The 24,829-nt window shown below is 30.3% G+C and overlaps 1 long non-coding RNA gene and 2 pseudogenes across 2 annotated transcripts; 1 reads left to right on the top strand and 2 right to left on the bottom strand.

The window, feature by feature from the left end:
- Positions 1-3,659: 3,659 nt before the first annotated feature.
- Positions 3,660-7,167, bottom strand: LOC145185806 (uncharacterized; annotated as a pseudogene).
- Positions 7,168-8,170: 1,003 nt separating this feature from the next.
- On the bottom strand, positions 8,171-19,563 carry LOC149888579 (uncharacterized; annotated as a pseudogene). The gene is made up of 3 exons (XR_016452427.1): positions 19,381-19,563; positions 17,936-18,129; positions 8,171-9,129 (listed from the first exon to the last, which is right to left on the bottom strand). The product of XR_016452427.1 is annotated as an uncharacterized LOC149888579 (transcript).
- Positions 19,564-20,262: 699 nt separating this feature from the next.
- On the top strand, positions 20,263-22,035 carry LOC149888578 (uncharacterized). Its single transcript, XR_016452431.1, has 2 exons — positions 20,263-20,445; positions 21,697-22,035. It is a non-coding gene; the product is annotated as an uncharacterized LOC149888578 (long non-coding RNA).
- Positions 22,036-24,829: the final 2,794 nt, after the last annotated feature.

Below are 24,829 nucleotides of genomic sequence, written 5' to 3'. Positions count from 1 at the left end.
GGTTTTATCTACTATTTAATGATGCTTTTAGTCTCTGCGAACGAGAGCGCAAAAAGCGAAAATGTAAATTTATTTTAGGCCGCTTAACTGTAGCTTTACCATATATATATATATATATATACATACAAAATTATATTTAATCTACAATAAATAATTAAAAAAATTAAATTGTATTAATTAGTAATAGTAAAAGTATTTCTTATTACTAATCATTTGTTTTATTGCAGCACTTTCTATTTTATTTCTTGTTTGGCTGGTATAAACTGAAAGTTTAATTAAAGTTTTCCATTTGTCTGTGGGAAAACTTATATCATTAGTATATTAATACTTATGGTAAAGCTACAGTTAAGCGGCCTAAAATAAATTTACATTTTCGCTTTTTGCGCTCTCGTTCGCAGAGACTAAAAGCATCATTAAATAGTAGATAAAACCAAAGTAGATAAATTTCAAAGTAGTTTTTTTAGTTTTTTTTTTTTTGAATTTGGATCAGTGTAATTTTTATATAACATTTTCTATTGTTATTGTTATTTTTATGATATTGTTTTTACTTTGTTACTTTAATATGTTATGCGTAGATTTATTTTTGATTATTTATTTACTAAAGTTATTTGTAATAGTTAAAGAATATAAGTTTAAATGATAATTGTTCATGCTGATGTGTTTTTAAGAGACCTGTGGCTATGAAAATAGCCGTATTATAATAGCAAGTGTTTACCTGACAATTTTTTAAGTTTTATAGAAATATAAGATATAGTTTTGAAATCAAGCGCGCTGTACTATTTTTATTCCACTTCTAAAATTTATTTCTTTTTTGAAATCACTCATGCGTGCATACTATTGTTCTAATTAAATGCATTCAAACTCTCCACCGTATTTTTAAAAGCGAAAATTTAAATTTATTTTAGGCCGCTTAACTGTAGCTTTACCATACTTATTACTAGTTAACTAATTTCATTTAGGTTGTTCGATTGGACTTAGTTAAAGGTCCAGTTGTATATGGAGAAAATGTTGTTGTACAGTGGTCATCAAGTTTTTTCAATGCAATGTTGCAGAACCAGGCATTAAAGTCTGGTTCTCCTACTTGGAAAAATTATGAGGCAAAGCTCTTAAAATCGGGGGTAAGCAGAATTTAGGATATATATACATTTATATGCAGGTGTAAAATTTCCATTTTTTGTAATGAAACAAGTATTATACTATTTTATATTTTAAATGATTAAGATGATTTGGAGGAGTTGAACAATCAAGCAACAATCAAGAACAATCAACTTGTAAAAGTTTTTCCACCATTACCAAATCAGATAACTTTAATGGTGTGGTTATGATGAACATTTTTAAAAACTGTTTTTTATAAATGTTAAATACTATTTTAAAATATTTCATTCAAATTCATCAGCTTATTTTAGAAATATGATTGTAAAAGTTGTGCAAAAACCAAAAGATTGCGTCTTGAAGAAAACATTGAAGTTATTGAAAACATTGTAAATGTATTGTATATTGTAAATACTTCTAATTTTAGCTAGTTAAATTCAGTATTCCTTTATGTTCTTATTTTAGAATGCAGATAAAGTTGCTATAGAAATTAATCTTGGTGAACTTATTCAATGGAGTTTTGCAGTTAAACAAGCCCCCCATGATTTATCTTCCTTAACACATCATATACCAAAATTGACAAAAAGTACACGATCTTTTGGTGTCATTGGTGGGAAACACAGACTATCTAAGAAGTGTCAGTATTTCTGGCAAGCAAAGTAATGCTCACTCTGACAAAGTAGCAAAACCCAAAATTTGTCAAGACCTTGTTGATGGTGTTGTTGGTAAATAGTTATAGCATTTGAATTTCTTTATTAAACGGAAGAAATCAATAAAAAATTTAACTCTTTTGTATTTTTAGCCTTTGCCTGTCAAATACCGGGTGTGTTGTCAAATGATATGTGAACAGCAATCAAATTGAAATTAAATATTGCGTTGAAAGTTAAGAAGAGTTAAAATATGAAAGATGTTATAAGAATGTACATAGTGTATTTCTTGTTTTAAAAGTTTATAAACGCACTTTTTCTTGTTTTCTCTCCCAATAGGAAATATTCCTCATATGTAATTTACAGATGGTCTATAGAATATCATAAAAAGCCTATGAAATTTGTATATGAAGCAATTTTATTTTCTATAATATATGTAGTATATTATTTATGTAATATATAATATAGACTATAATCGATGGAATATATCCCAACGATTCTATAGACCATCTAAATGATAATAGAAAATATTTTCTATACACTCTCGAAAAATACGATCAAAAGAAACTTCTATAGACTTTCTGTAGTTAAGTTTCTATAGGCCTATAGAAAATAATATTGACCTTTTCTATAGAAACTTCTATAGACTTTCAATTGCATATTCTATAGACTTTTAGTAGTTGAATTTCTATAGAGAATATGTTCCAAAAGCCTATTTTTTGTATGGAAAATCTATACAAATTTTGTCCTGGGTACTTGAATTTAAATTATAGTCACATTTAGGTAATTTTTAACTTTCGAAATTATAACTTAACATACTAACACAAATTATCTAAAAACATCTACAACTTTGTAGTCCTAACATATTTTTAAGATCTAACATATTTTATTTGACGATAGCAATAATACACTTGAATTAATTAATTTTTGAAGCTTAACAAACCAACTTGTTATTTTCACATTTAACCAAAACATGACTGACTGCTATATGCTATATAGTAAACCTATATAATATAGATAACACAGTAACACTACTTTTTTTTTTTCTGTTGAAAATAGACAAACTTGAAAAACACCAAACAATGTTTCGAATAAGCCTCGTAAAACTGTAAAACGTTTTCTTAATCCAGTAGCATTTTAGTTTCAAATTAAGTTTGAATACATACAATTGGTTTTGCGATCAGGTACACTTTGATTAATTCATGATGTGTATACGCTAAGTTCAGAATTGAGATTAAAGTTGATGCACACTGTTCTTATTTTAGCTGCTAAAATGATGTTCTAAAAATATTGTAAATTTTTCATTTGCATTAACATACCATATGTCATATAGCTATTTAAAATAATTACTTCTAAACAAAATCAAATGTAGCAAGTGAAACTTTGTGTTAAAACTTATACAGATTTATATTTCAGGAATAGATGGAAAATAATGCAACTGCCGCCTTCTTATTAACAACTTTTATCATCAGATCTCCCATTTGTGGTGAAATCACATTTTGACAAGGCGTATTGTTTCATGCAATAAAAACTTTGAACGCCCGGAAAATGCAGATAGTTCAAAAATAAAGCTGGTGGAAAATGCAGATAGTCCAATTTTGTTTTACGCGGGGATTGCAGATAGATCAATTGAAGACCTTAGTGCTAAAAGTACTTAAGTCACAAAATAGTCTTTTTGAGAAAATGGAGTTTGAATATTCAAACTGACCCTGAAATCAGACAAGACATGCTAATGAATTTCTAATAACTCCTATACATTTGCATTATTATAATGAATAAACCTGCTTATTTTAAAGCCTTACGCCCTAATCTTTTAGAAGATATGTTTAATTTATTATTTGAACTTAAGTACTTTTTGTCCTATTAGGAGAGTTAGGTACTTTTTGCACCAAAAAAAACACACAGAGCTAATGTAACTTTTCAACATAATATTACAATAAAGAAATAAGTATATTCTATATCTTCAATGTCACTCGTGTCTCCATCTATGCCATGAATATTGCTATAAATAGTAACTCCTTCGGGAAGATTGACATGTGTTAAGAGATCACAAATGTCATGAAATTTTGCAGTTTTAACAGGCAAAAAATTTACGTATGCTCGATTAGGTTTGAGTGAAAGGAGAGTTGAAAGTTTTTTACCACATTTAAAAGTTTTTATGACATCACAACATTCTCCGGTCATTGAATTTCTACTTAGTGGTACATTGCCTCGTTCGAATTTTGCTCCTCTAAGCTTGCTGATTCCAGTTACTGGTTTTATTAAAGGATCATTAGCCCTTTTAAAGTCCAGTACTTTAACAACTGGGGTTCCATCTTGGATCATGTTGTCTGTAAGAGGATGCTCCACGTAAACAACATTAAATGGTTTTCTGGTATCTGTATTCTTCACAAGCGATACCCACTGTAAAGGTAGAATTACCCTGTCCTTCTTTCTTCTCCTTTTTTCAATGCGCCCAAAATTACGATCACAAGGCATTCGGCTATTTCCTGGAAGGGGATACTTTACATAAGCTTGTGTTATAGAGACATTCTTACTTACCAATCTTTGTAGATAAGCAAAGATATAACGGTTTTTATTCTGTGAAAAACAGTTATCCATGAAAATCACAATCTTTGTAGTTGTAGGATTTAAGACCAGAAATGTAATGATCCAAACATGAAATGACTTCATTTGGGCCCTTAGCTGCAAAATGCTCAGCATACATAAACATGTGAGCAGATTCATTTATATTGTCATGAATGCACAGTTTGTGAATCCAAAGTTGACGCTTATAATATTCTTGTCCAATGCCAGTTAGAGGAAGCGGTAAATTTTTTTCAAAGTCCAAACAGATCACTGCAGTGTCTTTGGTTAAATTTGCAGCTTCTGTGGCTTCGTTGATTTGCACATTAAACACATCAGCTTTCTTTATGTGAAGCTCATGTTGAAATTTCAGTTTATTTACAAGAATGGCATCATTAATTGACTCAGCTGCTTTTATTTGTGCCTGGAATTTTTCACATTTATCGCATATGTCACTCCTTGGAAATCCAAATTTAATATTAAATTTAAAGTTAAATATGTCAAGGTAAAGCCAGTATTTACAATTATTAGGTATAAGATCTGGGTTTGCCTTTAAAAATAGGTGATGCATTTCTGCCACAGTCAGAGATGAATCCAGGTATTTTTTGCATTTGTATTTTGATCGGCTGAAGTGGCTTTCACGTACAGGAAACAGTTTAATGTGATCACAAACACGATCTCTAATTTCTTTAACAATTGTTTTGTGATTTTCGTGTTTACCCCGGCCATTTTCAATGGGAACAGTAAAGTTAAGAACTTTTCTCTTAAGCAAAGATTTCTTTACCCCATGTATTTCAAGAAACGCTACTTTGCAAGCGGTAACAGTTTGATCCATTGCAGTGACTGAATAAAAAAAGCTACTTCGTTCTTTGCCATTTTCTTTTCTAGTTCTTCGACGAATATTATTGACAGGGGTTATATTTATGCAACCTTGCAGATATATATTTTGTTCATCATGATTTTTAAGAGCAGAAAATGCAGAAAAAATCTGTTCTTTTTCAATATCTGTGAACTTAGTTAGACATCTACAACGACATTCAATTATGGCAGGCTTCCTTGATGGCTTCAGCTTTTTGCCATAAGTTTTTTACTAATTTATTACTGCTCATTACATTAGGAACAAGTACACTTTTTGTGAGTAAGAAAAAAGTGCTACAGAAAGTGAACACACAGTGTGCTTTATATAAAACTATATAAAAAATATATAGTTTTATATTATATATAATAACATTAGAAATAATAACAAGTGCATATAACATATATTTGTATTATATATATAACATAACTAGTACTAAACAAGTTTAAATATCAATAATATATATATATATATATATATATATATATATATATATATATATATATATATATATATATATATATATATATATATATATATATATATTGTGAGGGCGGCGGATTTTATTAATTTTTATATTTTATTTTATGTTAATTATGTTAAGGATGATGATTATTAAATGTGGCTGTGGTGGTTCTATGTAAGTGTAATGGTAGCGCAAATATAGAGTGATAGAATGTGAGGTAGGACTTTCAGTGTGTAACGCAGATGTGGTAAAAGCGCGATAGGAGCATCAGACTTTTTAATAAAAATTGTTTGCTCAAACAAAGCAATAATAAAAATATTTATAACGATAATATTGCCTTACTTAAAATGAAAACAAAAGTAAAAATACTTACGACTGATTTTTCTTCTCTTACTTATTTTTCTTAATCAATATTCTCAATTATTTCTCATCAATATATATATTCTCTTAATATTAACTCATACAAATAACAATACATTAATACTTATAACAACGCAAATTGAAAGTTGCTCAAATACATTTCCTCACCAAATCCTTCTCATAAGTTCCTCTTTAAATTGTTCATAAATTCTTTTCATTAAATTCTCTTTAAATCTTCAAAAATCCTTTTCTCATAAAATCCTCTTTTAAAATCTCTTAAAACTTTTTCTTTCTCTTAAAATTCTTTTTTTATAATCTTTCATAACTCTTTCTTAATACTTCTTCAAAAACTCTCTTTAAAACATTTCATCAAAATTTTCCGAAAACATCTCTCTAAAGAGAGGTCTCAAGAAAATCTACTAAAAAAATCTCCCCCAAAAGAAAACGTAAAAATCTAAAAGATTTTCTCAACCGTTTCTTTTTCTATCTGTCCGCAGGTGTTATTTTGAATTCTCGTCCAGACAATAGATTTCTTTTTCTTCAAGTTCGTTCAGTACTTTAGTTTCAACTTCTGAGTCATGGTATTCTTTAAAACAAGTTTTACTGGTTTTCTTTTTATTAGACTTTATATCAAAGTGGCTACAGAACTTTCTAGAACTTTACTAATTAAAATCATATGATTGTGTTTCAAGTCGTGTTTGCGAAACAGTTTTAATCATTTATGGTGTGACTTATTCATTTTTCATGTTATTAGACATGTGTGTCCACCTGGTGTTTTTTTGGTTGACTCACTCTTTTCCTCGTTCGAATGTGGCGTGTTTGAGTCGGGTAAAACTTAAAGATAATGTTTAGAATTTTCTTCATCTTCCCTCCTCACAATATATATATATATATATATATATATATATATATATATATATATATATATATATATATATATATATATATATATATATATATATATATATAACATATATATATATGTTATATATATATATATATATATATATATATATATATATATATATATATATATATATATATATATATATATATATATATACTGTTACCTCTGACTTATCCAGCTTAATGCCATTTCTTTTCCATTTTGATGGTGTTAGTGTTCTTTTTTTGGCTTTGGATTTTATTTTGGGTAAGATAGCGTTCGCCTCGTCCACCATTTTTTTTCAAGTTATAAACTAATTCTAACAGCCGCATGGTGGGAAAAGCTAAGTTAAGAACTTTTAGCACCGAAATTAAGGACTTAAGTACTTTTTGTCCATAAAGTTGTATAATTCTTATTTTTGGTATGTGTGAAAGAGGGGCTTAGGTGCATTTTTAAATGTTGCAATTTATCCAGTACAAAGGGCTTAACCGTGTTAGAAAAAATTACTAGTTAACTTAATTTCGTCAAAATGTGACTTAAGTACTTTTAGCACTGAGGTTTTCAATTTTGTTTTGGGCGGAGATAGCAGATAGTCCGATTTTGTGCGGAGCCATCGATTATTTAAGGACTTATCTGTGTTTAATAATTTTATGAAGTCTGTGAATTAAATGCTAATTTTGGTTACTTTATTTTCAACAATTTTCAACTGTTGTTGTGCAACAACACCGCGAAGTAAAGGGATATATATATACATATATATATAAAACCAAGAAACAACAACTATGTTTAATACCTAAAGTTTCATCCCCAACGACAATCATCAACTATGAAATACAAGTCAAAAATATAAACACTATTAAAAAAAAGAAAGAAAGAAAAAGAAAAAAAGAAAGAATGTGTATTGTCAGCCTGGGTTAGTATATCTTTCGGAATTAACACAAACAAATGCCCCCAACACGTTAAAGAAATGGCACATTTTGAAAACGGCTTTTGGATCTAGTCAAGAATATCAAGTTTCGAAAAATAAGAAGCAACTTCTGAGCTAAATGATGACATTATGAATATAGAAAAATCAGAAAAAACACTAACCCAGGCTTACAAAACATCTAACATGAACATGTTGTGTAAATAATAACAAAATTAATTATGTTGGCTCAAAAGAGCTATAATTACACTATTCTATAACAAAATAACAAAATACATAAAGTATATCTATTATAATACAAAACGTATACTTATGCATAAGTATATCAGATAAACATAACATTCACCCTCCTCTTAAAAGTGTTCAGGTGTATTTATAAGTTAAGTTTTTCTGGTATTTTAGATATTCGTGAAGATCTACGAAGAAGAGTTTTAATTTGCTCTATTGAATTCATTTTGATTTCTAGTTCCTTTTTGGAGATTAAAGGAGTTTGATTGCTACCATTAAGGGTTGGGGGATAGTTATCGATGGCTGTTACTTCTAAACTGTTGTTTAATGTTTGTGTTATTGGAGTTGTTCCAATGGGAGCCAGCTGTTTAGTAGACACTGTAGTCTCATGACCACTAGGAAATCTCACATAAGCATAATGAGGATTTGCTTCAATGAGCTGAAACTCATTTACTGATTCTTGATATTTACTTTGGATCGCATTAGAAGTACAGACACTGGGTTAACAATCCATGAAGGAATTGAGGACCAAGATAATGATCTTCTTTGAAAATTGAAAAGACGTTCATGTGGACTACAATTAGTAGAAGTAAATAATAAAGACCTTGTAGCATGAAGTGCATCTGGTAGAACTTTTTTACATGATGATATAGGCAGATTCCGAGATTTCAGAGTTATTAATGAGGATCCACGATCAGAATGAATATAGCTAGGCATACCAAACATGGAAAAAAGATCAGCTAAGCAGTTTATTATTGTCTGAGTTGTCATATCTTTTATAGGATAAGCAAAGGGAAAACGTTAGTATTCGTCTATAATTGTTAGCATATATTGTTCAGGGGTTGAGGAAGGTAATGGACCTTTGAAGTCAAGAGGTATACGTTCGAATGTCTGAATTGCTTTAATTAGGTGCACATCATTTAGGCGATAGCACTTGAGTTTTATTTTTTTACATGTTCTACAATCTTCACATATTTGTTTTACGTCTTCTACTGAGTTAGGGAGGTTTCTTGATTGAATAAAATGAAGGAGGCGATTAACACCAGGATGGGAAAGTGTAGCTTGCAAATCATTCATAATAATTCTGAACTTATTGCTGCACATCTAAAACGAAAAAATCTGGACCACTATTACATTGGCCAGGACGATAATGGATGTCATAAGAATATGGATACAAGGCTATTTCGAACGCATTATTTTATCATTCTTTATTTTACTGCTTGATTTATAATCATACATTGATGCCACAGATCGTTGGTCAGTGATGAGAATGAAATGTCGCCCCGAAAGAAAATGGCGCCTGTAATTTATGGCTTCGACTATCGCTTGAGCTTCTTTCTCAGCTAATAAATAGTATTGTTCACTCCCTTGAAGGGTTCATGAATACAAAGTCGACCATGCTTATTTCAAATGTTTTGTCTATTTTTGCGGAAAAAGTTTTTTTTTATTGCTTTAAACGTTTTTCATTTCACAATGGACATAGATGGAAGTTTATTGAGAAACTCCTCAACAAGTCTCAACACTAACCCTTACATTTATTTTTCTAGATACAATCAAAAAAATAAATACTTGGGTTACTATTGAATACATTTGTATTTGCATTCAAATATTCCTGCGTATTTGTTCATTTAAGGTCCAACTTATGACACTGGGGCATGACTGTGAGTTATACTTTCACAGTACACTCTTATTATAGTCAGGGGTTAAAATAACGCCGAAATGTGATTTTTATTTAGAGTTTAGAATCCAGAAATTAGCTGTTTTCAAAGTGTCGACTACTTTTAAAAGATGTTAAATAATATTTTAACTTAGGGTTAAATTCTTTAACTAAAAGCCTAAAATAAATATATTAACATTACGCAGTTATTAAGTTAATAGGTATATTACTTCAAAGTTGTCTACAAAGATACTGAAGCGATAATACAAATAAATTACGGGAACTCAAATACCAGTTAACTTGAACTTTTATAATCTCGAACTGTTTTCTTTGTTCCCTTGAAATCGCTAAGCTAATTTCTAGAAAAATTTTCGTGTTCAGTCCACCCTTGGATGAATCGAACTTCGTTAAGTCGAACCATTTATCGTTCTACTTTGGCAAATTTCTTTGGATAACAAGAACTTTTCGTAAGTATAGCAAGCTGTTGGACGCACTTTTATTTTAATACCAAATAATAAAGAAGTTGTTGCGTTTCCAATTTTTTTACGAATGTTTTCTTTTGAGTGTAACCGTAAACAATTGCTTTTTGAATTCAAAGATTGCAGCATGGCGACAACTGCTACTAAGCAAAAGATGAATACAAAAACTGTTAAAGTCAATTACAACGCATTGATGGCACCCCCAATTCAAAGTTATATTAAAGTATGCAATACTAAAGAACAACTTATCCACCCGGTGGAGGAAACAAGGCAAAAATCACTGAAATTGTGAGGAAACAACCAAAATTATCAGGTTGTGAGGAAAATGTCATTTGCAAATTTAGATAAACTCATTTAAGAACACCTTCTGATCGTTTGTAGCAGAAATGACAATGTCTTTTCGTTAATTCTCATAACCCTGAAAGTCGCTGCGAAAATGATGAACTTTGATGATTTTTATGGTTTAGATGTTTGAAAACACCGTTGGAAGATATGATCTAACATATTATTCAAAACGGTTTCTGGTGAAGCTATTGCATGCGCCTGTGAAATGGTAGCACCATGAAAGAACACTATGTTACCAACTGTTTCATCGAAGCGTTAGCTAAACAAAATTTTTAATGCTGACGATCTTCCCTTGGTTAATCGAATCCAACCTAATAAATCTGTGGATCTTAAAAATGAAAAATTCGTTGGCAGGATATATAGTTAAGTTACCTATGACAGGATTGACTTCCGCTAAAACAATTGGAGAAAAATTGCCAACTTAAATTTTTAGCGAAGCCGAATTTCCTGGAAGCTTCAAAAGTGTAAGGCACCAGCGTTACATCCTGCCTTCCTTTAAAACCAGTTGATAGCAGTTTCTGTGCAACTGTTTGTCTATATAAAATAATTGGGATAATGTCAAAGCTGCGCGGAAAAATATTTTTCTTTGATCAATAGCGTAAGAAAAATGAAAGGAAATCAGCTTTGGTGTCAATCCTAGCCAATTCAAGCTGCGACATTTTGCTTTGCATTATCGTTCCATGTTTTGCTTTAGGCAATAAACTTTTTAACTGGTGCAGTTATGTCTTTTGTGGTTCTTTCTACGACTCATGAATGGCAAGGTATATGAAACAGTATAAGTGATTGTTCATAACTCAGTTGCTCATTTTAAAGATGAGCCTACAGCAGCGATGATGTAGCAGTATGTTGTGTTCTATCAAGCATTTCGAATTATGAGTTTGCTGCTAAGTTCAGAAAAAATCCCAACTAATGAGGATGTTTTCAAAACATTTAAACAACTTGGGATTTGTCAGAAAGTCAGTCAGAAACAAACGACATTCGGGACAACAAGTTTCTATTACTTGATAGTGACTTAACAAGTGATAATGACGGCGAGTGTTGCTTGCTACAGAACAAAAACGAGTTCAAGAAGCTATGTAAAGCATATTATCACTGTAAAAACAGGTACCGATATTCATACCTTACTACAACTGTAGTTTTTAAAGACAGCTAGATAATTCTGGCTGTAATTTCGTAATTATTTTCTATGAGTTCCCGACATATTGTTTCATACAAGCGATACTAACTCAATTCAAAATAGGTGAGCGTGAGATATAAATACCAAACACTCTAAAAAGAGCGGAATCTTTATTTTTCAAATATATTATAGCGTTGAATTTTAAACAAAACACGAGTTCAGTATGCACATTAACATCCTAAATGCCCAGCAGTTAAAAGAATATCAGCATTCTCAAGAGCGGTAAAGCTTACTTTTTTTTGTGTAACATCAGATTGTCAGATGTTTGATGATTATTCGTCGTTACAATTATATTTGAGTTAAACAAGATTGCGGTTTTTCAAAATGTTTTCAACTTGCCACAAGTAAGGATTATTCTATTTGATTACAAAATCAAATCAATTGACACAACTCCCATTTAAAGTCATTGCCGCAGGTGGCTATTCCTGAAGAACGCTATGTGTGATATTGTTTCGTCAGGCTTTGAGAATGATACAAGGGACCATATAATAGTTTCGGGATTGTAAATATAAGTTGCTTCCGAAGAAACAATAACACACAATCCTAATAACTTATTTTCACGTTCCAATTAAATGCGAAGAATTTATTGTTAATTTGAGATAAGTAAATGCATCTTATCTCGTTATAGAGAGATTTACAAAGAATAAAAAATCTCACTGAAAAAAAAAGGAGTTTGTTTGCGAACGTTATCGTGCTATCAAAAACTCTCTTAAGTTGTAATGGAATCTCTTCCCTTTTGAGAATTTTCATGACAGATCTGTTTTTAGGAAACCAATATAAATAGCAGAACAAAGATCACATTTTAAGTTTTATGCTGCACCCAATCTTTTTAAAATCAGTCAGTTAAAATATTTTCATTGTTCTCAGAAATTTTGTTGCCACGAAAGCCCATTTCAGCATTAGCAACTAACCGTGCATGCTTTAAGCTTAATTTGGCTTTATTGAGTCTTTAAACTCTGGATTTTTAAATATCCAGACTCTTTAATTATACACTATCATACTCAAACCCTACTGCTTTACATAAAGACTTAATATGGACCTATTTATTTCAGTTGCTTAATACCACAGAAGCAGCAATCAGTTTCAAGGTTAACGGCTCTCTCAAAACCATAGAAACTTTTTCTTTAATCATTTCAAGATATTTGCTAACCTTACATCATATTAAAGTTTATGCATAACTAATGTTAACAAACCTTAATCTGGTGACCAAAAAAGTATCGTGCTTTTCTCTATTTTGGTATTTAAATCTGTCGCTTTTATACTTGATTCTCTGCGCTTTAAAAACCAAATCAAAAATTCGGTTTACATCCAAAGTGGATTGGTTTATATCTTTTGGTAAATCCAAAGGCGGTAATTGTTGTTATACTATGATAAACCTGACTTATCATGCGTTTATCACGCGTCAATGATTGCTTCTGTTTTGTTAATGGTAAAGTTTTGTTTTCATTTTCATTTTGCGTATATTAACTTTCATTTTGGGAAATCTGCAAAACTCAAATGAAGAATTCGCTTAAATTAGTGGACGGTGACATCCCTACTTGTTATGGTATCTAGTAGACACTGGATTAACAGTCATATAAACATCAAAATTGTAAAAGTTGGCTAAATCTTTAAGTTTTTCATTTAAGGTTAAGTTTAGTAATTTTTTCCAAGATCTTCAATGGATAAAAGAATAAGTAACGTTTGTTTTCTGGAAAATGAAGCATTTTTTGAAAAGATTATTTAACAGCCTTTCAAATTAAAGGTGGCATGAGAAAATGATAATTAATTTAACCCTACTTCATAGAAAAGTATATAGAAAATATTTTTAAAATCTTTAAGAAGCTACTTCAACTAAGTGTATTGCATTTAAAAAGTTATAGTTTGGGAAAGTTTAAGTAAGGGTGCTAACAGCATAGCCCACTATCAGAAAAACTAATTGTGGCAGTATAACTTTTCAATTCAGTTTTGAAGAAAATGATGAGTATCCTTGGGTGGTAATTTTGAAGTTACAACAAGAAAAAAGGATCTAAAAGCTTTTGCCTCTGGCAGACGTTACTGGTAACAGCTTTAAGCTAGAATAAAACGAGATATTGCTTAAACGTCATATTTGTTAACGAAGATGAATAACGTTAAAAACGTTTCAAAAATACGGCACAAGCAATAGACGCCGGATTACAATATAAAACAAATTTGTATAAAAGATTAAAAAAGGGAAGCAAAACATAGTTAACCATCTTGTACACGTCAATTACTAGCAGCAACTGCAAAAAACCAAATATTAGTTGACAAGTTTCGTAGCATAAACTGCCACAAATAATCCGCCCAAAAATAATGTAAATAAACTTTCTTTAAAGAAAATTGAAACATGCACTGCTATATATTATATTTATATATACATTTGTGGCACTTGTTGTATATATATTTTACATACTTTACATACGATAGTGCAAGAAATTTTAAGTCCACTCGTTAATTTATAACAACCGGTGAAAGTCGTATAAAATGAAAATTTCTTTTGAAATGTATTCTAATCATGTTAAGCTAAAGTTTAAAAAAAATTTATCAAAGAGTGATAACCGGAACAGGAAATATATTGAGTTTTATGAACTCATGTAAATAATAACACTAAAGAGAATTATTTTAGACAAAAATGTTAAAGCGCTTGTATGTTTGAACTTATTTTTAACAGAATTTTTTCCAAACAGTCTTCCGGTCGGACTTTTTTTGAATAATCTATACAGCTATATTTTTTTTACTGTCACTTAACTCTATTTAAATTTTTGAAAAGGCCTGAAAAAAATTACAAAATAGTAACAATGGTCAAATTTTGAACAAACTTCAAAAAATTGTGGTAAAATGGGAAGAAAAAGCGTCAGTGAAACCATCAAATGGCAAATTATTGGTTTGAGCAAAGAAGGCAGCAAGAGTAAACGAGAAATATGAAAGATTTTAGGAGTGAGTGTTGTGTAAGGAATACAATTAAATAGTATAACATGACAGTTGAGCTCAAAGATTCAACAAGGTCTGTGTAGGCCTCAAGAGTTAACAAATAGAAATGAACACCATCTCTATAGAATGTCTAGACAAGATCCTACGTTAAACTCAAGCAGGTGAATTGAACACAACACCTTGTTCATTTTTAAAATAGTAACTTGTTTAGTTGCTGGAAATCCTCTCCTAACCGTTAAAGACCAGCTAAAGAAAAAAAAGCTTTGTAAGGAACTCTTTTCTTGGTTGGTTGAAGGTTGGGCTAAAGTCATTTTTAGCAAAGAATCAAATTTTGAGATCTTTAACAAGAAAGAAGAGTATTCATTAAGAGATTGAAATCAGAAAAACTCAACCCCAAGTTTGTGGTACCAATGCTTCAGGGCTGTGGAGGATCCATAAGCATCTGGGGTTGTTTATCTTTTAAAGGAACAGGTCAATGAAACATTTTCACGGGTAGAGTTAATCAGTTTAATAATATTTCGAACTTGAAAGACTGCCTTTTGTCATCACCTGCAAATTTTTATAGACGTGGCAAATGCATCTTTCAACAAGATAGAGCTTCAGCTCACACTACAACTTCCGTAAAAGAATGGTTCACAAAAAAAAACTGATGCACGTGATGCCCTGGTGTACCAGATTATCGAATCTCAATCCAATCGAAAATATTTGGGCTGGGATGGATGTTCAAATGATCAAAACTAAAATAACCTCTGTAGAGCATTTAAAAGCGGTTTTAGTGGAGGTCTGGAACTCAGTACCGACGGAACTTTGCAATAAAGCTAGACCAGTTAATGCCAAATTAGAGTGAGATGATGATTAAAAGCAAACGGAGAATATTTTTGTTACTAGTTTGTTGTTTTTTTTGCCTTTGAAAACATAGTGCGCTTAAATTTATTTGTCGTTTCTGGATTCTTGTATTTTGCGATGTTTTATTATCATTATGTTGATTCTTTTATTTGCGATGTTTTATTATCATTGTCTTGTATTTTGCGATGTTTTATTATCATTATGTTGATTCTTTTATTTGCGATGTTTTATTATCATTGTCTTGTATTTTGCGATGTTTTATTATCATTATGTTGATTCTTTTATTTGCGATGTTTTATTATCATTGTCTTGTATTTTGCGATGTTTTATTGTCATTATGTTGATTCTTTTATTTGCGATGTTTTATTATCATTGTCTTGTATTTTGCGATGTTTTATTGTCATTATGTTGATTCTTTTATTTGCGATGTTTTATTATCATTTTTGTTGCATTTTGTAAGTTCTTTATTGCCTAAGTTGTAAATATATATGCTAAATAAACAACAACAACAAAAAAAAACATTTCTCTAAATCTTTTATAGTCTTTATTTTATGAGAATTTGTCACTATCGAATGTTAAAAATTATTTAGTGCGCTTAAACTTTCTTACTCTACTGCATGTCTATAAACAACATGCTGCAATAAAATATAAGACAAATTTATTTTAGTTGTTACCAAAAATTCAAATGAATTTGTAGATAGATTAATCAAACATGAAGAACAAGGAAGAAATGTTACTAGAAATAAAGGAAGCGCTCGAAAGCCAAAACTCAAAACCTCTAGTTTCTGTGCAAAGCTGAAAACGAATGCTTAATAACAAAAAAAGAAGCTCCTTAAGAAAAGTATCAAAAAAAACTCAAATGCAGCAATGGTTACAAAACCTATGAATTAGAAAGACCAAAGGATCATTTGTACAACGTTTGGTACTTCGCGGCATAAAGTTAAGTAAAGAAATTACAAGTTTGTAATTGATGGTGAGTCGTACTTCATATTATTGAACTCCAATTTAATTGAGAATGATTGTTTTTATTGCAGTGACCGAAATAAGTATCAGATAATATGATTAAGCAAAATATGAAGATGGCTTAGTAGTTTGGATTGCCATTTCTAAATATCAAATTGTTTCGTTGTATAAAGGAAAAGGGCGGTCTCCACGTTTTCTTCCCAACCGCATTAACTCCATTCAAAATGATTTTGAGAAAATCGAGAAAAAGTTTTAAACTCATCTACATTCAAATCTTCGGAAAAGTTTGATTTAACGAATTCGCATATAAAAAATCATCAAAAGCATTGAAACAATCAAATCTCAGTATTTTAAAGCATGTTAGTTTTTATAACTCAGTTCGGCTTGCAATTCGTTTGCGCACAAAAGTATGGGTTTATTACATTTTGAAACAAAAAAATCAGAGAAACAATTATTTAAAAAGCTTATTGTTCTTCATCTTCACTTTCAATTTCACCAAATGAAGACATCTCCTCAACTATTTTGTAGAAATTCAATGCTTCGTGACTCTCATTAAGTCCCATATTTGCAATCAAACTTTTGATTTCACACAGTTTGGCATTTTTAACGTGACTTTCACAAGAAAGCTTGGCTGTTTTTAAAGGCAAAAACATTTGACCTTTTTAAAAAATACTATGATTAGGATATGAACCGGAATATGTATTCATCAACACTTTGATTTGTTTGTTCGGTGAAAACAACATTCGATTAACTTCAGAAACTTTAAATGTTTGTTTTGCTTTCAAAATTTTTAACAGCAAACTTTTCCCATCATACAATTTGCAATCTATCCCTATTTTACTTTTTAATTGACCGATTGTTTTCTTATCTTTCTTCCATTTTTCGGAATTTCTACTCCGCTTTCGTCCTTTTCCAGGTTCGGAAACTGTCACATACTGAAGCTCTGATTCAAAAATTATTAAGAATCTGTTACCTTTTTAAAAACCACGTGCTTTCATGGTGTTGTTATGGGAAATGCGTCAGAGATTTGAATGGCTTAATGTATTATCGCTCTTTGGTACAAAAGTTAATTTGGATTTAACAAGTTGTGGAAAAAGAATTAAACATACTTTTCTGTCGGTTCAATCGTTTTTCAACCAATAAAACAATTTCAATAAAATTCTAGCCTCAAAGTTCAATAAGGATCAATGTTTATCTCAATTTTCAAAACTTAGTGACAAATGTTCTCGGAAAAAAACAGTTTCATGTATATATATATATATATATATATGTATATATATATATATATATATATATATATATATATATATATATACATATATATATATATATATATATATATATATATATATATATATATATACACACATAAACAGAGAGACAGAAAGAGAGATAGAAAGAGAGACACACAGAGAAAGACACAGAGAGACACAGAGACAGAGACAGAGAGACAGAGACAGAGAGACAGAGGAAAAGGAGGGTTAATAGGTGAATTCAATGTACTTAGTTTACCTTGCAGTTGCTTTCTTTTGGCGCCAAACTGCAAATGTTATCGCAAGCTGATTCAAACGAACAGACTTTCACAGTCGTTTCTTTACCTGATTCTTTAGCAGTTATAGTTGCACAGGCTGGTTTTCCCATTGTATCGCTACATGTTCCGTTTTCTGCTGATATATTTGGTTTCTCGTAACATTTCAGTGCAAAAGCTTTTGAAAAAAAAATAAAAAAGCTGAAAAACTAAGACCGGTTCAAAAATGTTATATGAGATAATAGGTGAACAAAGAACTAAAAGGAAATGTTATTTTTATCTGCTAATACTCGTGCTCAGTACACAGTGCTGCGACATTAACCTACTGATATTGCGGGTTTCTCAAAATAAATAAAAAAGCAATCAAAAATGACTTGTACATTGATTTGTTAAAAAAGTTTTCATATTTTAGAACCAATTATAACTTTAACCGCAAATCTCAGCTTGAACTTAAAGCATTTGTGAGATGTTATACCTAAGTATTAGCTTGCGAGCATTTCTTTAGCATAAGCACTTTTTAGCATTTCTTTAGCAGAAAATACTCAGGACAATTGTTGCATACCATTACATAACCTACAGAGTTGTTGAACAAATGTATGGGTTGGTGGGAGAAAGACTGTATACTCTTACTTTACAAATATTAATGCTTTAGGGCCACAAGTGATGTTACACTATAATAGATTGATTTTCACTTACTTATATGAAAAAACAAAACTAATATATTGTTGAAAATTTGTATAAAGAAATTATGCTTTTCATTTTGCTTGGATTATGTCAAAAATTTGTTTTAAAGTTTGCTTGTTTGTTTTTTTAGAATATAGCGTACTAAGTTATGTTCAGTGACTTAAACAATGTTTGTAAATTTCCAAAGCCTCCACACTCTTTCGAATCGTAGGCTAAAATTTGCTGTCCTAAAGAAAGTAAGGAGCATGGAAGTTGTTGCTTTTTAAACGCTAAGAAAATGTGGCTGTTTTTTAAAGTTTTTGTGTATTATTTAAACTCAAATTAGTCAAAAAACACTACGCAAAATATATGATTTCTTAAGTCTCAGCTCTAAAAGATATATACACCCTAAGAATTCTAACACTAATGTATACATAAAACTAAAAAGTTAAAAGAATAATACTTATAATTATAATTTGAGGCCCACTACTGATTCTAAAAGATAATGCTTCATTTATCTATGTGAATGTCTAACCCTATGCATTTCTATCTACAATCGAGGTGCGCATTCTTGGCTACTATGTTACTAATGTGTGAAAAAAGTTCTTGATGCAATTTTTAAAAGTGAAATATTCGGCCAAGTATTTGCCAAACGGTTGACGCATCCTTAAAGAACAATTAAATAAGGAAGCCCAAGAAGTCTATGCTCTTTTTTTAGCTTCTCAGGCATTTAACAAGTAATTACATTTTTACACAAATTACAAACCTCCTTGCAAGAACACTAATACAAATATTGATTGCACAATCATGGTTTAAAATCTGTCAGCCTTCAGCTTTCAGCACTGCTAAGACGACGAATGACAATGAGCTCTGCTTAAAATTGTTATTAACATGTTTATTTTCATATAGTACAAAATCATTGCAAAGTTTCAATACCCTGGTCTAATCATTTAAGAAAGATTTTTGTAGCTGTTTTGGTTCACAATTTGATTAGTGAGACCAATGAAACAAACATTTACTAAAGGTTTGCCGAGTCACAAATACTGCCATTTAACATTGCATAGTATGATAATCCTTTACGTATTACTGAAGCTTAAGGCTTATCGAGCCTAAATCAACAAAGGGAAGAGCTGTTTATAACAAACTCGGCCACTGAAAACTTATTTCTTATTTTTAAATAATTGTTTAATGTAACTTTATCCAATTTTATTTTGATGTGTATAAAGAATGTTTTAAAAGATAATAAAAGTTTAAAAATGTTTAATATACTGTAATATAGAATATTTATAGTATAAAGCAAAAATCTTCTTAGATGAGCTTAAAATGCACAAAGTTTTTGGATTTGAGTATTTGATCTAAATGGATTTTTGTTTTTAACCACATCAAAATAAAATTGGATAAAGTTACATTAAACAATTATTTAAAAATAAGAAATAAGTTTTCAGTGGCCGAGTTTGTTATAAACAGCTCTTCCCTTTGTTGATTTAGGCTCGATAAGCCTTAAGCTTCAGTAATACGTAAAGGATTATCATACTATGCAATGTTAAATGGCAGTATTTGTGACTCGGCAAACCTTTAGTAAATGTTTGTTTCATTGGTCTCACTAATCAAATTGTGAACCAAAACAGCTACAAAAATCTTTCTTAAATGATTAGACCAGGGTATTGAAACTTTGCAATGATTTTGTACTATATGAAAATAAACATGTTAATAACAATTTTAAGCAGAGCTCATTGTCATTCGTCGTCTTAGCAGTGCTGAAAGCTGAAGGCTGACAGATTTTAAACCATGATTGTGCAATCAATATTTGTATTAGTGTTCTTGCAAGGAGGTTTGTAATTTGTGTAAAAATGTAATTACTTGTTAAATGCCTGAGAAGCTAAAAAAAGAGCATAGACTTCTTGGGCTTCCTTATTTAATTGTTCTTTAAGGATGCGTCAACCGTTTGGCAAATACTTGGCCGAATATTTCACTTTTAAAAATTGCATCAAGAACTTTTTTCACACATTAGTAACATAGTAGCCAAGAATGCGCACCTCGATTGTAGATAGAAATGCATAGGGTTAGACATTCACATAGATAAATGAAGCATTATCTTTTAGAATCAGTAGTGGGCCTCAAATTATAATTATAAGTATTATTCTTTTAACTTTTTAGTTTTATGTATACATTAGTGTTAGAATTCTTAGGGTGTATATATCTTTTAGAGCTGAGACTTAAGAAATCATATATTTTGCGTAGTGTTTTTTGACTAATTTGAGTTTAAATAATACACAAAAACTTTAAAAAACAGCCACATTTTCTTAGCGTTTAAAAAGCAACAACTTCCATGCTCCTTACTTTCTTTAGGACAGCAAATTTTAGCCTACGATTCGAAAGAGTGTGGAGGCTTTGGAAATTTACAAACATTGTTTAAGTCACTGAACATAACTTAGTACGCTATATTCTAAAAAAACAAACAAGCAAACTTTAAAACAAATTTTTGACATAATCCAAGCAAAATGAAAAGCATAATTTCTTTATACAAATTTTCAACAATATATTAGTTTTGTTTTTTCATATAAGTAAGTGAAAATCAATCTATTATAGTGTAACATCACTTGTGGCCCTAAAGCATTAATATTTGTAAAGTAAGAGTATACAGTCTTTCTCCCACCAACCCATACATTTGTTCAACAACTCTGTAGGTTATGTAATGGTATGCAACAATTGTCCTGAGTATTTTCTGCTAAAGAAATGCTAAAAAGTGCTTATGCTAAAGAAATGCTCGCAAGCTAATACTTAGGTATAACATCTCACAAATGCTTTAAGTTCAAGCTGAGATTTGCGGTTAAAGTTATAATTGGTTCTAAAATATGAAAACTTTTTTAACAAATCAATGTACAAGTCATTTTTGATTGCTTTTTTATTTATTTTGAGAAACCCGCAATATCAGTAGGTTAATGTCGCAGCACTGTGTACTGAGCACGAGTATTAGCAGATAAAAATAACATTTCCTTTTAGTTCTTTGTTCACCTATTATCTCATATAACATTTTTGAACCGGTCTTAGTTTTTCAGCTTTTTTATTTTTTTTTCAAAAGCTTTTGCACTGAAATGTTACGAGAAACCAAATATATCAGCAGAAAACGGAACATGTAGCGATACAATGGGAAAACCAGCCTGTGCAACTATAACTGCTAAAGAATCAGGTAAAGAAACGACTGTGAAAGTCTGTTCGTTTGAATCAGCTTGCGATAACATTTGCAGTTTGGCGCCAAAAGAAAGCAACTGCAAGGTAAACTAAGTACATTGAATTCACCTATTAACCCTCCTTTTCCTCTGTCTCTCTGTCTCTGTCTCTCTGTCTCTGTCTCTGTGTCTCTCTGTGTCTTTCTCTGTGTGTCTCTCTTTCTATCTCTCTTTCTGTCTCTCTGTTTATGTGTGTATATATATATATATATATATATATATATATATATATATATATATATATATATATATATATATATATATATATATATATATATATATATATATATATACATATATATATATATATATATATACATGAAACTGTTTTTTTCCGAGAACATTTGTCACTAAGTTTTGAAAATTGAGATAAACATTGATCCTTATTGAACTTTGAGGCTAGAATTTTATTGAAATTGTTTTATTGGTTGAAAAACGATTGAACCGACAGAAAAGTATGTTTAATTCTTTTTCCACAACTTGTTAAATCCAAATTAACTTTTGTACCAAAGAGCGATAATACATTAAGCCATTCAAATCTCTGACGCATTTCCCATAACAACACCATGAAAGCACGTGGTTTTTAAAAAGGTAACAGATTCTTAATAATTTTTGAATCAGAGCTTCAGTATGTGACAGTTTCCGAACCTGGAAAAGGACGAAAGCGGAGTAGAAATTCCGAAAAATGGAAGAAAGATAAGAAAACAATCGGTCAATTAAAAAGTAAAATAGGGATAGATTGCAAATTGTATGATGGGAAAAGTTTGCTGTTAAAAATTTTGAAAGCAAAACAAACATTTAAAGTTTCTGAAGTTAATCGAATGTTGTTTTCACCGAACAAACAAATCAAAGTGTTGATGAATACATATTCCGGTTCATATCCTAATCATAGTATTTTTTAAAAAGGTCAAATGTTTTTGCCTTTAAAAACAGCCAAGCTTTCTTGTGAAAGTCACGTTAAAAATGCCAAACTGTGTGAAATCAAAAGTTTGATTGCAAATATGGGACTTAATGAGAGTCACGAAGCATTGAATTTCTACAAAATAGTTGAGGAGATGTCTTCATTTGGTGAAATTGAAAGTGAAGATGAAGAACAATAAGCTTTTTAAATAATTGTTTCTCTGATTTTTTTGTTTCAAAATGTAATAAACCCATACTTTTGTGCGCAAACGAATTGCAAGCCGAACTGAGTTATAAAAACTAACATGCTTTAAAATACTGAGATTTGATTGTTTCAATGCTTTTGATGATTTTTTATATGCGAATTCGTTAAATCAAACTTTTCCGAAGATTTGAATGTAGATGAGTTTAAAACTTTTTCTCGATTTTCTCAAAATCATTTTGAATGGAGTTAATGCGGTTGGGAAGAAAACGTGGAGACCGCCCTTTTCCTTTATACAACGAAACAATTTGATATTTAGAAATGGCAATCCAAACTACTAAGCCATCTTCATATTTTGCTTAATCATATTATCTGATACTTATTTCGGTCACTGCAATAAAAACAATCATTCTCAATTAAATTGGAGTTCAATAATATGAAGTACGACTCACCATCAATTACAAACTTGTAATTTCTTTACTTAACTTTATGCCGCGAAGTACCAAACGTTGTACAAATGATCCTTTGGTCTTTCTAATTCATAGGTTTTGTAACCATTGCTGCATTTGAGTTTTTTTTGATACTTTTCTTAAGGAGCTTCTTTTTTTGTTATTAAGCATTCGTTTTCAGCTTTGCACAGAAACTAGAGGTTTTGAGTTTTGGCTTTCGAGCGCTTCCTTTATTTCTAGTAACATTTCTTCCTTGTTCTTCATGTTTGATTAATCTATCTACAAATTCATTTGAATTTTTGGTAACAACTAAAATAAATTTGTCTTATATTTTATTGCAGCATGTTGTTTATAGACATGCAGTAGAGTAAGAAAGTTTAAGCGCACTAAATAATTTTTAACATTCGATAGTGACAAATTCTCATAAAATAAAGACTATAAAAGATTTAGAGAAATGTTTTTTTTTGTTGTTGTTGTTTATTTAGCATATATATTTACAACTTAGGCAATAAAGAACTTACAAAATGCAACAAAAATGATAATAAAACATCGCAAATAAAAGAATCAACATAATGACAATAAAACATCGCAAAATACAAGACAATGATAATAAAACATCGCAAATAAAAGAATCAACATAATGACAATAAAACATCGCAAAATACAAGACAATGATAATAAAACATCGCAAATAAAAGAATCAACATAATGATAATAAAACATCGCAAAATACAAGACAATGATAATAAAACATCGCAAATAAAAGAATCAACATAATGATAATAAAACATCGCAAAATACAAGACAATGATAATAAAACATCGCAAATAAAAGAATCAACATAATGATAATAAAACATCGCAAAATACAAGAATCCAGAAACGACAAATAAATTTAAGCGCACTATGTTTTCAAAGGCAAAAAAAACAACAAACTAGTAACAAAAATATTCTCCGTTTGCTTTTAATCATCATCTCACTCTAATTTGGCATTAACTGGTCTAGCTTTATTGCAAAGTTCCGTCGGTACTGAGTTCCAGACCTCCACTAAAACCGCTTTTAAATGCTCTACAGAGGTTATTTTAGTTTTGATCATTTGAACATCCATCCCAGCCCAAATATTTTCGATTGGATTGAGATTCGATAATCTGGTACACCAGGGCATCACGTGCATCAGTTTTTTTTTGTGAACCATTCTTTTACGGAAGTTGTAGTGTGAGCTGAAGCTCTATCTTGTTGAAAGATGCATTTGCCACGTCTATAAAAATTTGCAGGTGATGACAAAAGGCAGTCTTTCAAGTTCGAAATATTATTAAACTGATTAACTCTACCCGTGAAAATGTTTCATTGACCTGTTCCTTTAAAAGATAAACAACCCCAGATGCTTATGGATCCTCCACAGCCCTGAAGCATTGGTACCACAAACTTGGGGTTG

Source organism: Hydra viridissima, unplaced genomic scaffold, assembly GCF_058129835.1.
Source record: "Hydra viridissima isolate aposymbiotic clone 2 unplaced genomic scaffold, HvirCarnegie_v1 scaffold_5, whole genome shotgun sequence".
NCBI classification, from domain to species: Eukaryota; Metazoa; Cnidaria; class Hydrozoa; order Anthoathecata; family Hydridae; genus Hydra; species Hydra viridissima.
The sequence above is the reverse complement of the archived record's forward strand: the minus strand, read 5'-3'. Positions and strand labels throughout refer to the sequence as shown.